The 16,487-nt window shown below is 34.5% G+C and overlaps 1 long non-coding RNA gene across 1 annotated transcript; it reads right to left on the reverse strand.

Moving 5' to 3' along the window:
- Positions 1–5,172: 5,172 nt before the first annotated feature.
- LOC110446909 lies at positions 5,173–8,176 on the reverse strand. Its single transcript, XR_002462518.1, has 3 exons — positions 8,054–8,176; positions 7,087–7,111; positions 5,173–6,286 (listed from the first exon to the last, which is right to left on the reverse strand). It is a non-coding gene; the product is annotated as an uncharacterized LOC110446909 (long non-coding RNA).
- Between the last annotated feature and the right edge of the window lie 8,311 nt (positions 8,177–16,487).

Raw genomic sequence — 16,487 nt, forward strand, 5'->3', positions numbered from 1 at the left:
TATCTCTACTTTTTAATTCTTGTATTTTTGAGTATTGCACCAAAAGAAAATTAGCGTATAGTGTTTTCCTTTGATCACCTCAGAGTAAAACACTATCATCGCGAGACTCTTAATTAGTTTTGCTTTTCTATATATAAATACGGGATTAGTAACAGTATATTATGAGTTTCATTTTAGTATACAACACATTTCGTCCCTTATTGATGTAATAAGGATGTAGAATACGTACTGTTCAATACACATCGTAGAGACACTGTGGCTTCCAAACTGACTGACATGACATAATTTAAAGCGTCAAAACTTCTGATTCAAAAGTTCATCCAGGCAAACCACAACGTGTACTGAAAAAAGGAAAAGGTAAACTTATCAACGAGAAGACATTTTGTTAACTTTTTGCAGCCCCAAGAACCGTATAGAGAAAGTTGTCTACGCCAAGGAGAGAGATAACACAGCTGTTACTTGATGCAGTTTTAAAGACTTAGATATATATAAAATGCCATTTAGAGACACACGTTATGCGATAGCTCACCAATAGCCTATTCAGAGAGCAATCTATTTTGCTTTGGGATATATTTACATTAATAATGTTTCAATGTTAAATTATCAACTGAACATCTATGCAAATGACATTTCGAGGAGTTCTCTAACAATTCAAACAACTCGTGCCATGCATTATCACAAATTCTCTGCTTTATAAGTGGCAGAGCCTAAGATATATTTAGATCAGTTCTTAGTATCTAATAGCTTGAACCAGTACTTAATTAAATAATAATGCTGAGTATGTACAATTGGAAATCAACCAAATTCAAAATAAATCGTTACATTACATGTGGATTTCTTGAGACATAAAATATTTTAGCAAAACTCCAGGTGATATTTTTCAATGCATAAACCTTTGCACGAACCCCATACTCCAGATGATTAACACCTTATACTGGTAACACATGTGTCAAACAGTTTGGCTATCATATGGCATTTTTAACTCACATGTATTTGTATATAATGCAAATACTGCTCTTCGATCTTGCCCAGATAATTGCTTTTGTACAAAATCGAATTTATTTTTTGATTTAAAAACAGTTTACAGATGTGTAAACTGTATAACAGTTTTTATTTATTTTCCATCAAAGAACTATTCCTCGTCTTTACGTAACCGGTCTTCATCTCTAAAGACAACAATGTTATATTCGGGCGGATTGGTCAAGTGGTTAACACTCCGGCCTTCCACGCAGGCGGCCGGGGTACCATCCCCGAAATCATCGTACGCATGGATATTCAGAGAAAGTGTTTTTCTCCTGCCCACACAACTCAAACAAACCAGGTGGAGTATAAAGCGGTCTGGGGTGGATGTTGCGGAATCTGTGTTGTACCATTTTTAGTGAGGTGGCACTATAAATTATTATAGTTGGAAGCACGGTCCCACTACAAACAGAACACATTGCATCTCCAACACACACGCAGTCATACACACATAGGGAGATATTAGCCAGGTGACATAGGACTAGAAGTTAGTGCCTAATAAGGCAGCTCCTGCGAATTCCTCAAAATTGTATTGATTAATGTATATGCTAATTGTATATCTATGTACTGTAAAGCGCTTCAGACTGGCTTATGTTAGCTAGATAGGGCGATATATCAAATGCTGTATATTATTAGTATTATTATTATTACAAGATAAAAAAGATCGTTAGGTATTGTTAGAATGAATACATTATGTACTTAATAATGTTTCTTGGTGACAAAACACTAATATCTTGCTCCTTTTCGGCATTACTGAGCTCCTTTTCGTCGTCGGAATGGGCGAAAATGATACCGGCAATGTGCAAAATTGATTTTTATGTGCAAATAATCAACAGATTAAAAAATAGTTAACCAATCATATCATTCCTTTTCGCTTCAAACCTCCCAAAAACCTATTATTTTTGGTCCTTTTCGTCATTACAACTCTTTTTCGCTCCTTTTCGTGGTTTACCCCTACCCCAAGATGTTCCCAGGCCGCGGTTAGCCAGTAAAAACCGTTCGGGGATATAAAATGCATGCGTACAAAATTTAAAGCAACACATGAAGCTTGCTGGGGGTGTTTATAAACATTGGAACATATTGCAAGCAGTTTTGATCGGAATTAATGTTCATTAAGAAATAATTGTTCCATTGTTTCGATTCAAAATTGATTGAATGCTCAAATGTTTATAAACATCCCGGGCAAGTTTCTGTAGTCACTTATTATACGCGCATGCAATTTTTATCCAACAAATCTTGTTTTTCATCAGGTTAATAAAATAAAAAATAAAAAATAGTGTTTTCCCTAAGGTCAGTCCGTGCATGCCAGAGATTAGTTAATTTAGGCCTAGCCTAGTCATTTTTTGTTATTTTTCTTTTTCTATCTAAGCTTATAGGATAAAAGTATCCGCTTTCATCAGTATATTGAGAAAGTGATGAAATATTAAAATATTTTTAATTTCATCTTGATAGTTAACATGTGAAATGTTAAAAAAAATGGACTGCATTTTAGCATAAAGCTTAGGCCTATAAAGGCCTATTCATGTGTACGGCATCTACTGTGTTGCTTGCATAAATGTGTAAACTATCAATATATCTACATGTTAATAGAATGGAAATGTGTTCACAATCATTCTTAAACAACGTCTTACCTAAAAGTCTCTCACAGTGTGTACACCTACCAGCTGCTACGTACGTCGTCTGCTAATTAAAGTCTTTGGTTTTTTAACTGTGTTGTACTGTAGCAGCAGGCGACGTTTTAAGATAAGTTAATCTCGGAAGTTGGGACTAGAATATAGAATATTATTTTCCCAAAATGTTGTTTTCACATTTAAACAAAAAAAAATTGATGGGAAATATCATTTTTATATTTTTTTTTTATAAATTGAAGTGATACGGAAAACAGTAGTAAAACAATCGATTAAATTTATCAACAACGACATGCTTAGAGGACATGTTTTTGGTGCACGGTCGTTTAGAAGCTTTGCAAGAGCGACTCTTTCAAACGCGCATATGTTCTAGTCCCGGTACGGTACTGGAAGATACAAGACGACTTGGATTGGAATTTAAATTGCGTATATTTCGGCAAGTAAACATTGTTTACAAAGCCCATGTGGTCAGTTCATCTAATTTAGTCAAGATGTACTCAGACCAGTCGTTGTTTAGTCGCTACGGTCATTCACATTAAGATTATTATATAAACTTATTGTAATTATTACTATCATTATTATTCATCCTGGTTTTGTGCATGTGTGTGAGAGGTTGTTGTTGTTTTTGTTGTTGATAACGTCCCGGCTGTTGTGGTGTTTCCGCAGTTGCTGTTGTCTGATCATATTGACGTTAAGATCGATAAAGTCCATGTGCATCGACACATTCACGCAAGCCACGTGAGGAACAGAAAACTCTTATCACTCCCGAAGAAAGTGTTTGGTTTCGACCATTGACTTATTCTGTGTCCTCGTCCTCATGTATCCTTGTTACAGTACAGTTCGATGCACCCCATGTGTTGACTATGTGATAGAAGGACGAAACAGAAGTATTGATCATTGTAATGTCAATTTGTCTCACTGTATCTATTACCAAATTGTATAGATGCAATCACATGTATGATACTTTGTCCTACTTATTATCACAAATAAGGATATATGTTTCTTGAATCTTGTGGGGATGAGATATATAAGCCGTTCAACGTTTCCAAACGTGGTTTTTACGCTGCTGAAAGAATTAAATGAATTACACACTGCAGAGAGGGCAAAATAATGGGAATACAATTAAATCAAATACAAATATTTGTTATACGGCAGCAGGAGAGTCACAGACAGGTAATTATACACTAATGAGGCAATATATATGTGTTTTACGTTGTTAAAGGGAGAGAGAGAGAGAGAGAGAAACAGTCTTTACAAACCTAAACAGGTAGAAAAATAGTTTCATGATGCTTGAAACACAATGACAAAATTTTATACAGGGGAGAGGAAGACGACTGACACAAATATGTAATATCAAATAAAATTTTAAAATGAAACGATTAAATAAACATGTCAAATAATACAAAACCTGCTGTTTTTAGGTGGTTTCACAATAGAAAAATAAATAAACAGAGTGTTATAACTGGATGCTGAATGTCACAACGACTTTGATGGATTATAGATATAATCAGGACGGTTGACTCGCTGGTCAAGGAGAGCACATGGCTAGTACTGTATATGATGATTGTCTATATGTCAGCAAAAACAACACTGACATATTCCAGCGTCGCCACGCAAGAACAAAATCTACCGCAAGTTAAAATTCAGGGACCATAGCACCAACAAACAATGACAAAATAGCGAACAAAAGTCATATGAACATAGAAAGCAATGAGATATTAAGACAAGTATCAAAAACCTCCTCTGAGATACGGCTATGAGAGTGGATCATACATCAACAATCTTGTTTGTCTTTGGCAACCGGAATGGCTTAGCATGCCGATTTTACAACTTGATTTGGAGACCAAATGTATTGAGACTTAAGTTGTTCCGGCGTATGCTTATTTAACATTGTTATTCGAACAAACATGTCACTTCAGTTTAAGCACTGGTCTATAGTAATAATTGTACTGTATTGTCGGAAAAAGACATAGTCAATATATAAGTTGTCAAAACTTTCGATTATTTGTTTCAATACAATATGCTAAATAAATTACCCATATTTAGTTGGTTTCATTTCATAAAGCTGTGAATGCATGAGTTTCTCGTCTGTTTTTTATTGTGTGGCGAGAAATTACAAATGTTGTGAATATTTCTTGTTGCAAGCTACACATAAGTTGGGCAAAGTACCTGATCCGTATGTTACAAAGGTCTTTAATTGTATGTTCAATACTTTCGCTAAGGATCGAACCCAGTACTTCTTGTTTACCTAGCTGACGCTCTGCCGAATGAGCTAAAGAGAAATGCTCTCCTATGACCGTTGTTATGATAACAACTTAGACCGTGTGACTTACATCTAACGACTGGTAATTCAGCGTTTGATTTGAATATTATAATGTATCAAATAGTGTTGAGGAATAACCACATTTCCGATTGTAAGTCACAGTAGTAAAAGGTCGAACTTTGCTTAGAAATTTATAAAATATACGAATATAAAGTAACTAAACTGGAAAATATTTGAAAAAATGAAGACACAAGTCGAAGATATGCAAAATAGATATTTATTAAAAAAGAGAACCTCATCAAATAAATATGGTGTATTAAAATATAGCATTTCCTGGATTTAACTACATGAAGAATCAATATTCAAAAAAAATATGGTATGAACAAATAAGACATTCTCGCCAAGTCAAACGTGCCTGGAATGTGGACGACTCTGTATCAGGAATGGAAATTTACCTGCATGTTCCATTCATTGTTATCGGTGTACGAATGCACGGATTTAATGCAATACTGTGTGTATATACACTAGTATATGCTTATTTTTTTTTTACATTTAATTGAAACGTTCACGTTGGCCAAAGATTCTTTTTCTGATAAAAACATGGGGCAAAATTTCAAATTTCAGGTGAATTACTAGACCGTCAATGAACTTGACGCACAAACAGCAATATATACGTCCATTTTTAGGTGAATCAAGAATCTGGTTCAAACATCTTATAATCTTAAGTATATTGTTTCATACTGTGATTATGAATACTGATAGTCAGTAAAAAGTTAAAAAAACATTTTCATCACCAATAATTTTCAATACCAGTGAAGTATTATCTAGTCAATTCTAGAAACACAAATACAAATGCATGTTATCTGAAAAAAACTGTTCAATCATCATCTTAGAAATAAATATCTATTAGATATGAAGCATACAATTTGTCATATAAACAATGTCACATTCACACTGGTATTACAACATACACCTTCAAAAATACCCGTATGAAAAACATGGGGCAATGTTCTTTGAATATATGCTACCTTACACTTACTTTAGTACAGAATAGGCTGGGAATCATTAATGTTTAATTTATTCTTATGTTATTTTAAATTTACCATCCAAAAATTGATCAAGATCACTTGATTTTATTTATAAAATATCATTTATAGTTTATCTAAGCTTGGAACTCTTGTTTACAATTTACAGTAAGGTAGCATATATCCTTAAACTCATTACTTAATTAGCTATTGTATATGTGTTATTAAGGACACACATTTCACTATGTGTAGTATGGAGATTCGTTTCCTCAATTTTTGGGCAAAATCCTAACGTCTGCGCACTGGTAAAATGCCGGAGGCGCGTCTGAGTTCATCGTCTTGTAGATTATCTGTGACAAAGTAGTGACATGTAAACACGGAATACTGTATACACGATGTTAAACCTGAATCGATTTCAGATGATCAAACATTACCGTAAACAGTGGGGAAACCGTTAATTTTTACACTTGTTTCTCGGTAAAATATCACGATCATATGAAAAAAGCCTTCATGATATTTATATAAACTGGGATAGATTTTGAGGAAGTGACCAAAGGAAATTCACCACAACATCGGAGTCACATAATACTGTGTTATATTATAATTGAATCGGGACTATGCTCTGACTCTAGAATCAGATATATTGAATTATTTAACTTCTGAAAATATATTTAATAGTTATATTGCCACATGCATATTTCAAGTTAAAAATTTCACTAATACAGAATACAATTTGACTGACTACAGCTTTATAACTACAAATAAATGTTATCAACATGCTCAATGAGTATGCCGTCGACATACATAATCAAATGACGCTATGTTGGTGGTGTCAGCATCCTTACATTAAATATTCACCATAAGCTGCTGAATTACATATTTACACTTTGAATTGTCAAACAAAATAGGCTATATTTCAGTTTTCTTTAAATACTAAATTACGAAGTAAGTGGACCAATTGTTTATTTAATATCATCTTTATATCTCTTACAGACCTGTTAGAGCTTGTTTTTCACATGCCAGTATCATCATTAAAAAACGATACAATATTTATGTTCTGACAGCTGGATGTTCTCATAAAACACAGACACTTTAGGCAAAAAAGAAATTTAATATGAAAAGGTTGTCAGAGCTCATTGGATGTACCTACCTGAAGAACTGCATCTTTATTCACCCTATAAAAACATAAAAACAATTCATGTAATATAAGTAACCAGGTTGTACAACTATATTTGGCATAATTATATTGTTTCAGCTTTTATTTAATTTCTATGATAACGTTCCTCAGGACAATAGGTACAATGAGCCTGTGTCGGCCACCTTGTTATACAATGTTGTGTGCAAATGCACTTGAACACAATATCAAAACTCTACAACCTGTAGATAATTTTGTTTCATGCGAAATTCAAAGTCTCATGAAGAACCTTATTCGAACAAACTTCCTAGTCAATCATCCAAGCAAGCTACCTCATAAATATGTTTATCGCAGGCCTCTATGTCATTCAGAAGTTGTTTGAAATCTCAACACATTTGACACATACGACCTTGAAAGGTGTTTATTTACACATACATGCTACATTTTCAAGAAAAATACCATTACTCTATGCATCTTGTTTATTCAGGAAAAAATGGTTTACAGATTACAGCACATTTTATGGTTATGACCTTTACACTAGGTCAAGGAAATCAATTTGAACATCCTTATGTCCTTCAGCATAATTGACCCGTTTGACGATGAAAAGGAGGTAAAGTCATTTATTTGAACAAACATGATAGGTCATAACACTAACTAGTATGCTAAAAGCAAAACTTCGTAACAGCAAGTCTCTTGTTTATAAAAAAGAAGGTCATTTAAAGAAAACAAGTTCACACTGTACAGAAGACGGACGGCGCGTCATCACAAAGGCTCACGGCAATTTCAACACGTCAGTGAAAATAATTTTGATGTCATCTTTAAACACTCAATTGTTTGAATATCAGGTGAGAATTTAATACATTGGTTGTTGGCATGGTCTTGCAAAACTTCCTTAAATGAAGATTGCACTAGAAAGTGAATTGTTATTAAATTCGTAAGCATTAACTGAGGCATACTTTATATGGAAAGGCTATAACATTACCATGGCACGGCTGGGATAACGATGGTTGAGGTATAGATGCTCAATGCCGGTTCGCCTTTGTCCGGTATTTTCACCAGACCCTGATAATCCTGATCACCATCTCGTCCCAGAAATATAGCAAAGAATCCCTGTAACAATGCAAACATATTTAATTCTTTAATTCACTTAGCCTATTAACGAGCCTATAGAACATTACTTAACCGACTTTATTTTCATACTGGACACAATCGTTGATCACAAAACAAGCTGAATTGAATCAGAATATTGGTTTTCAGTTCTGTGTAGGGATAAAGTATCATTTCATTAAACAAAATTATCGCTGTTAAAGATTCACATGCATCATACAACAATATGTTGGATACTATAGGACGTCATAATCAGTTTGCGGGGTTTCATTATTATCACAATCAAAAACAGGTCAAAACGTCGTTTGGCTGATTAAGAATAGTTTGCATCGACAAGGGAGGCCATCTCGTGAACATAATAATTATTGAAAAAAACTTGCTCCGAATGTCTTGCATGGATATTCGAATTAAATATTGGTATTCCTTACCTTTTTTACTGTTCTTTTCTTATGTGGCATTAGTTTGTATACACTTCATTTACAGTTATACTTTACTTAGTGTTGCATTTACTTTGTCTATAAGGTATTTTAACCCAAATTTGATTGCTTTCACACAATATTTCCATACTTCACAGTATGACAAATAAATCACAATCCGACGAGTAATATTACTGAACATTTCTAAACATGAAGCTTGTCAAATATTCGATTTTTAAGAATCTAACCAAGAGTGTAACTGTTTTATTATACATGTAAGGTTTGTCTATTTTTTTCCCAACCCCAAAATGTTCCCTAAAAAGGACATGTTTTAATGGACCTCCGTGCTCCGAAATCTAAACTGGTTTTAATGAAAGAGCTTTTTTTGTAATTCCTTAAGGCACTAAAACTGAATGACAACAGATGATGGTATTAATTTGATTAAAAGATACAATATTCTGTACGAAATCCCCAATTTTTGTATTTTAACAAGGCGATATCATTCGTAAAGAAATTAGGATGTATGTTCCAACTTACCGGCGATGCTTCCTTCCAATGATTAAGGTTTTTCTGGAAGACAACTTGTTATTCTTGTCCGACCCTAATATTTGAATATAACGACATATGTGTGAAACATGTTTATATCATCACTGTGTTCAATTGTTCAAGATAACACATATACAATACAATACAAGGCGTTAAGTATATCTCTTCTGCTATGTCCCTGTGCATCTTTTGCCTAAGGATTAAGGATTCAAATATGTTGCTAATTTGATATGAATTTCGAAAGGAACACTTAAACGAACTTAAGACCAACCTTTTAATGCTTATAAATCATGTACCACAGGATCGACCTGATCCTTGATGTGTACAGTAAGTGGTAAACAGGTAGAGGAAGACATAGTTTGTCTTCATTTACACGGTAAATACAACGGTACATAACTATACACTACACAAATACATAGGTAAATAAAATGTAAAACAATACATGTTGTGCAGTTTACCACTCAGTTAATATAACTAAAAGTGAATATGAACCTAGAAGGTCATTGCAATGTCGGCGGCAATGGCCATGGATGTGTTTACAAAACTATTTTGATGAAGCACAATATCAACAGTGTTGTATACTACTTTGACCTGTCTGTCTGTCTGTCTGTCGAGTTAATAAAGCGGTGAAGCGTCCATATTGTATCTGGTTAGGACATCTAGTCAAGTCAGGGAGAAATGAATCTTCTCTGACAAACATGTAAAACTCTCATAATAGCTGTCACCAGATTTCATCGACAAATCCCTTGTTTTATAGAGCAGTCGATAGCTGACCATAAACAGACGACCGATCAGAATTTCAGAGCCTGCCATTACGATCAGTTTTAGCAGACTAGTTATATCCCTGTGTACGTAAAATGCACATTTCTATTGATGAAGAACAATATTGACAGTATTGTATACTACGCTCACCTGCCTGTGTGTTGTCATAGATGTCGTTATATCCCTGTATACGATTAATACATGTTTTAACAACTATATGCTATATCTTAAGATAACAAAAAAGTATCCCTTGGAATAGAGAGACAGATGAAGGTTGTTCAACTTTAATGAAGCTGAAAGCACGATTTATATCGATATATATATACACCAATTATATTTTATTATATTAACATGTAGAATTTGTGGGTGGAAAGTACATAAAAAACGCATGATATCATTTCAGTATTGAAATGTTGCCAAAAATATGCAAAGCTGACGCATAATAAGAAAATTAAAACAGATTATAAAAATAAACCAGAGATACATTGTTAGTCAATGATAAATTTGAAACAGATGAGAAAATGCATACCATCGGTACATTGTAGGGTAATAATGCATTTAAACTAGGTTACATGTACACAGAAGTGATGAGAAGATTACCTTAATTCAACAGTTCTGTTCGACTGTCTCTCTCGGCCGCCACATGGAGGCTTCAGCAGAATACAATTATCAGCTCCTGAAACAAACCAACATATTTGCACCACAAACAACTTCGCTTTTAAAAATGTGTCAGTAAAAAGATACAAATTGTATCATTATCTGTACAAATACACCATGAATTAGTTTACCATATATTCCTTTATATTGCGAACTGTATAACTATAAATTTTACTTACCCGGACAGACAAAAGTTTACGGTCATCATTTAAGACAATTGTTTACAGTGAATGTGATAGTTGGTTAGTGATAAACATTCTCGTTTTAACAGGAAATACCATGACTGATGCATCATTTGAAAGAGGAAATGTTTACTCATGTGTTACTGAGTACAAGGTTTCGTTTTGCATATTGCTTTCAGATTAATGTTTTTCATTTTGTTTTGGAACATTATTCCAAATAATGGAATATTTTGTATATATCTTTTTATTGATGGTATCTTCAGAGTTTGTCCTTATGCAGTAGCGCTGTGTAATTTGTCATTGTGTGTTGACGCAAAGGCATCGAATTGACAAGATGTCCACTAATAATAGTAGAGATGGATAAATGCAGAAGTAAGTATGTGTGATATAGTCATGTGTATTTCATACTACAAGCGTGATATATTACCGAAAGTATTTGGCATCGTACATATACAAAATTGGATAATAAAGATAAATATTTATATATATACAATATATATCAAATACGGACGATCTGAAAGTTTATGTTTTTATTCTATACACTATAATATATTTATATAATGACCTCTGGATACCACGCAATAGCTTTTCTCTATGTAACTTCAGTGATATACCACATATACAGGACATAATATCATAATATTGAAAACACTGCATGGTTTAATATGTATCTTGCAATGTTATCAATGTGTACATCGGATATCAATAAAATACCAACAATCCTAACGGTAGGATATGGTGAACATGTATTTAATTTTGTCTGTAATCATATCGAAAGTCTGTTAATACCTATACAAAAATAAGAGGTATTTTGATTTAACTACGCTACCTGGTTTGTTTATTCCCTGTAGAGAGCCTCGCTGGGCAGGACTTAGAAGGCACACGTGGGAGTAGCTGACAGCGATAACTGCACTAAAGACGATAACAACAAACACAGCCGACGCCATCTTGCATAGTCACATGCCTGACATGTGACCGAAAGTGTTAGCACAATTACTTACCCTGGGTTATATAGACCATTTACCAGTACACATTCATTTACACGGTGTATTAGAAAAGAAAAAAGAGCATAAAGCAATAGTTATACAATACCATAAACAAAAGACATGAATATATATCAAAATAAGAAGTTTTTGATTATATATAAAGTTTGATTAGTTTAAACTTTGTTTTATTCACATAACATATGTAATAGAGAATACAAACATATGATTAAACATAAATGGATAGGAAACCGAAACAACATCGTTGGATACTCACAGTTGATTTCGCTTCGGTACTCATTGATGAGTGAGTACCGAAGCGAAATCAACAAATGTTGGTACACTTACATAATTATGTGTTATTACTACACAACTATTGTATCTATACAATCCGACTCTGTGTACGTAGACCTGCCTGTTGGTAGCGATCTATCCTAGTACAAATTTAACCTTTTGTCTACTGATGCAAATAAATAAATATATCAATAATTATATATATATTATTCATCTGTTACATAAAGTTACAATATTAAAGTTATAACAACACAGACTTTTTCGGTATGGATTTTTTTAAAGAACTTTTTTACATTTTGACCAGGCTTACTGCATATAAGGCGGTTTCTGAACCCTCCGCTATAACCATGTTGTAATATTAAATTCAATATCACAGTTATGAGTTTAGCTTTTACCCATCGAAAGTAGGTGCCATAATAATATAAATTAAGGCAAATTTAATAGTGTTGTTTTGGTTATGCAGTTGGTTTAGTTAAAACACAAACCAAAGATGTTTTGCTAGTTGATTTACTTTTTACAAGTTAAGGCCGGGACGATATATGCAGTGAAGAAACATATATTTAAGAGATGCCATCGAGGCTTGCGTGACTTTATGTTAATCATCAAATTCTTTACAGCAGCTACTAAAATTTTAATAAAAATAAAAAGTATTATTATTTTGTTCAGGTTTCACTCCATGGGTTTGGGTTTTACGGAAAGAAGATATACAATGCTGGTTTTATTCTGCTGATAACAGAGAGAAAGTTAGCGGCACGGTACCTTTTATCAAAAGAAGCGTTTACGATAGAAATGCAGCAAGTTTTATTAAAACGTAGTAAAGGTCGATCACAATGTCATGATTAAACGGGAATTCTGGGGAGAATATTTCTACATTCTCGATATCCGCAAGAGCTGTTTTCTTTGCCTACCGTCAAAACCTTGTGGCAACAATGTGTAAGAGTACGGTATTATCACTAGTACTTGTAGGAAATATTCAAAATAGACTTAGTCAGCATTAGGAAAACCAGGAACTAATGATAAATAATAATACACAACATTGATAAAGCGCCCTATATAATTTGAAAAATTACTTTAAGGATCTTTAAAACATAGGTAATAATATTCCTACAGCGAGTCATAAATAGAGTGGATACAAAGGCAATAAATTATAGATCTGATATATATACCAAATATCCATGTAACGTTATTTTGATTGTCCATTGTTCAATAGTTCATTGGTTGATATCCAAAGACACCAGCGTAGGGGACCACTAACGTTTAATGTGGGCCCCATTATAAAGATGAACGTAACACTCACACAAGTCTTATAGTAATAAATGCCGTATACCAAAAACGAATAACGCTGCATCATAAAGCTGTTTCGTTCTTCCAGGACTCACCAAACTGTCAACTAACTGTTCAAAGCCAGTTTCCATTCAGGACTGAGGACTTTCTTCTGCTTGGAGAGCACCAAAGTAACCAATCTACACGTCACAGATACACAGATTTTATTCTGAAAATCCTCTGCAGTAAGCTTATTACGGTTAGAACCAAATTCTAACAAGAGCATGGACATTTGAATAACATTAATCATTAATACTTGAGGTGAAAAGTAATATATATATATAACTTTCCTATTAGAGTAATAAGTGTTCATAATATTAATTTGATAATTAGTTATCAAAAAGTATATTCAGTCCATATACATGTATTTAACTACGGATGGATAATAAAATTGGTTCTCTATAACTATAGAGTATCGGTGAGTTTCTCCTGTGATGGTCGAGGCAAGACTCGAAAGATTTGAAAGTTCTTCATGACAAGCTGTTCCAGATGTCAACAGTTCTGTGACAAAATTTATTCTTTCTCATGTTTAGGCGCGTTCTATCCTGGAATAGTTTACACGCATGACCCCTTGTAACAGTATTGTTCTTCTTTTGTGACATGGACGTGACATAATATTTTCCTATCATTATCTTAAAAAGTGCTATCGTGTCTCCCCTGATGCGTCTGAAAGCCAATGTTGGGAGTTGCAATGCCACAAATCTCACTTGGTAGGACAGGTCTGTCATACCCGGTATCAATTTAGCTGCTCTTCTCTGGACGTTTTCAATGGCTTCTATATGTTTTATCAGGTGCGGGCTCCACAATTGATCGGCATATTCAAAGTCCTTTGTATAGAGCTTTGAATGTATTATGGTCCATATTTTCCATAGGTCTCCTAGTTCGCTTTATTGATTTTTTTCAGATATATGTACATCAAATGACAATTTATTATCAATTGTTACATCAATATCTTTTTTCGTTTGCGGTAAACAGGAGTTCCTGACCATCTTCTAGGTTGTACGTGAAGTTAATGCTATCGTGTTTTCCTATTCTCATGGCTTTGCATTTGTCCGGATGGAGTGGAGTAGCCATTTGTAATTCCATGCCCGGGTCACTTGTAATTCCATGCCCGGGCCTTTAGCAAATCTTCCTGCAGAGCCTAACAGTCCTAATTGTTCGATATTGCCCCGTAAAATTTCGTATCGTCAGCGAAAAAGTTTATTCTTGTTTCTATGCTTGTTATTTCCGGTAGGTCGTTAATATAAGGCACAAATATATAGAATAGGTCCAAGAACAGATGCCTGTGGAATGCCACTACTGGCATCTTTCCTAGCTGACGTTTCCGGTTGTGAAGGGAAAGCATTGATCCAGCAATTAATCTGTGATGGGGGACTTTACCAAAAGCCTTCATGAAATCGTAATAAAGCACATCAACACATTTTTCCTCGTCAAAGAAATTCCATCCATTCATCAATCACTTGTATAAGGTGTAGTACGGTGGGTATTCCCTCGTCAAGACTTTACATCCACTCATCAGTCACTTGTATAAGGTGTAGTACGGTGGATCTTCCCTCGAAAAGATTTTACATCCACTCATCAAACACTTGTATAAGTTGTAGTACGGTGGGTATTCCCTCGTCAAGACTTTACATCCACTCATCAGTCACTTGTATAAGGTGTAGTACGCTGGATGTTCCCTCGTCAAGACTTTACATCCCCTCATCAATCCCTTGTATAAGTGTAGTACACTGGATCTTCCCTCGTCAAGACTTTAAATCCACTCATCAATCACTTGTATAAGGTGTAGTACGATGGATCTTCCCTCGTCAAGACTTGACATCCATTCATCAATCACTTGTATAAGGTGTAGTACGATGGATCTTCCCTCGTCAAGACTTGACATCCATTCATCAATCACTTGTATAAGGTGTAGTACGCTTCATGAAATCGTAATAAAGCACATCAACACATTTTTCCTCGTCAAAGAAATCCCATCCATTCATCAATCACTTGTATAAGGCGTAGTACGGTGGATCTTCCCTCGTCAAGACTTTACATCCCCTCATCAATAACTTGTATAAGGTGTAGTACGGTGGATGTTCCCTCGCCAAGACTTTACATCCACTCATCAATAACTTGTATAAGGTGTAGTACGGTGGATCTTACCTCGTCAAGACTTTATATCCACTCATCAATCACTTGTATAAGGTGTAGTACGCTTCATGAAATCGTAATAAAGCACATCAACACATTTTTCCTCGTCAAAGAAATTCCATCCATTCATCAATCGCTTGTATAAGGTGTAGTACGGTGGATGTTCCCTCGCCAAGACTTTACATCCACTCATCAATAACTTGTATAAGGTGTAGTACGGTGGATGTTCCCTCGCCAAGACTTTACATCCACTCATCAATAACTTGTATAAGGTGTAGTACGGTGGATCTTCTCTCGTCAAGACTTTACATCCACTCATCAACCACTTGTATAAGTGTAGTACACTGGATCTTCCCTCGTCAAGACTTTAAATCCACTCATCAATCACTTGTATAAGGTGTAGTACGGAGGATCTTCCCTCGTCAAGACTTTACATCCACTCATCAGTCACTTGTATAAGGTGTAGTACGGTGGATATTCCCTCGTCAAGACTTTACATCCACTCATCAGTCACTTGTATAAGTGTAGTACACTGGATCTTTCCTCGTCAAGACTTTACATCCACTCATCAGTCACTTGTATAAGTGTAGTACACTGGATCTTCCCTCGTCAAGACTTTACATCCACTCATCAATCACTTGTATAAGTGTAGTACACTGGATCTTCCCTCGTCAAGACTTTACATCCACTCATCAATCACTTTTATAAGGTGTAGTACGGTGGGTATTCCTCTTGATGAATCCAAACTGTTTATAACTGAAGTGTTCGTTATTTTGCCGATTGATAACCGTTTCTCGCACAGTTTTGTACAATACTTTACAGCAATCTAGATATGCTGACCTTGTAATTTATTGGTTATTCCCATGATATCCGTCATATAAATCCTCAAACAAAACAAGATAAACGTTTAATATAAGCTAGCAATTTTCTGTTTTCCTTTTCTATTGCTAACTTTTCAAAGCGTGATCATACTTTTTAAAGCTTAAGGAAACAACGACACAAACGCTAAA

Source organism: Mizuhopecten yessoensis, unplaced genomic scaffold (assembly GCF_002113885.1).
Source record: "Mizuhopecten yessoensis strain PY_sf001 unplaced genomic scaffold, ASM211388v2 scaffold3049, whole genome shotgun sequence".
In the NCBI taxonomy this organism is placed as follows: domain Eukaryota; kingdom Metazoa; phylum Mollusca; class Bivalvia; order Pectinida; family Pectinidae; genus Mizuhopecten; species Mizuhopecten yessoensis.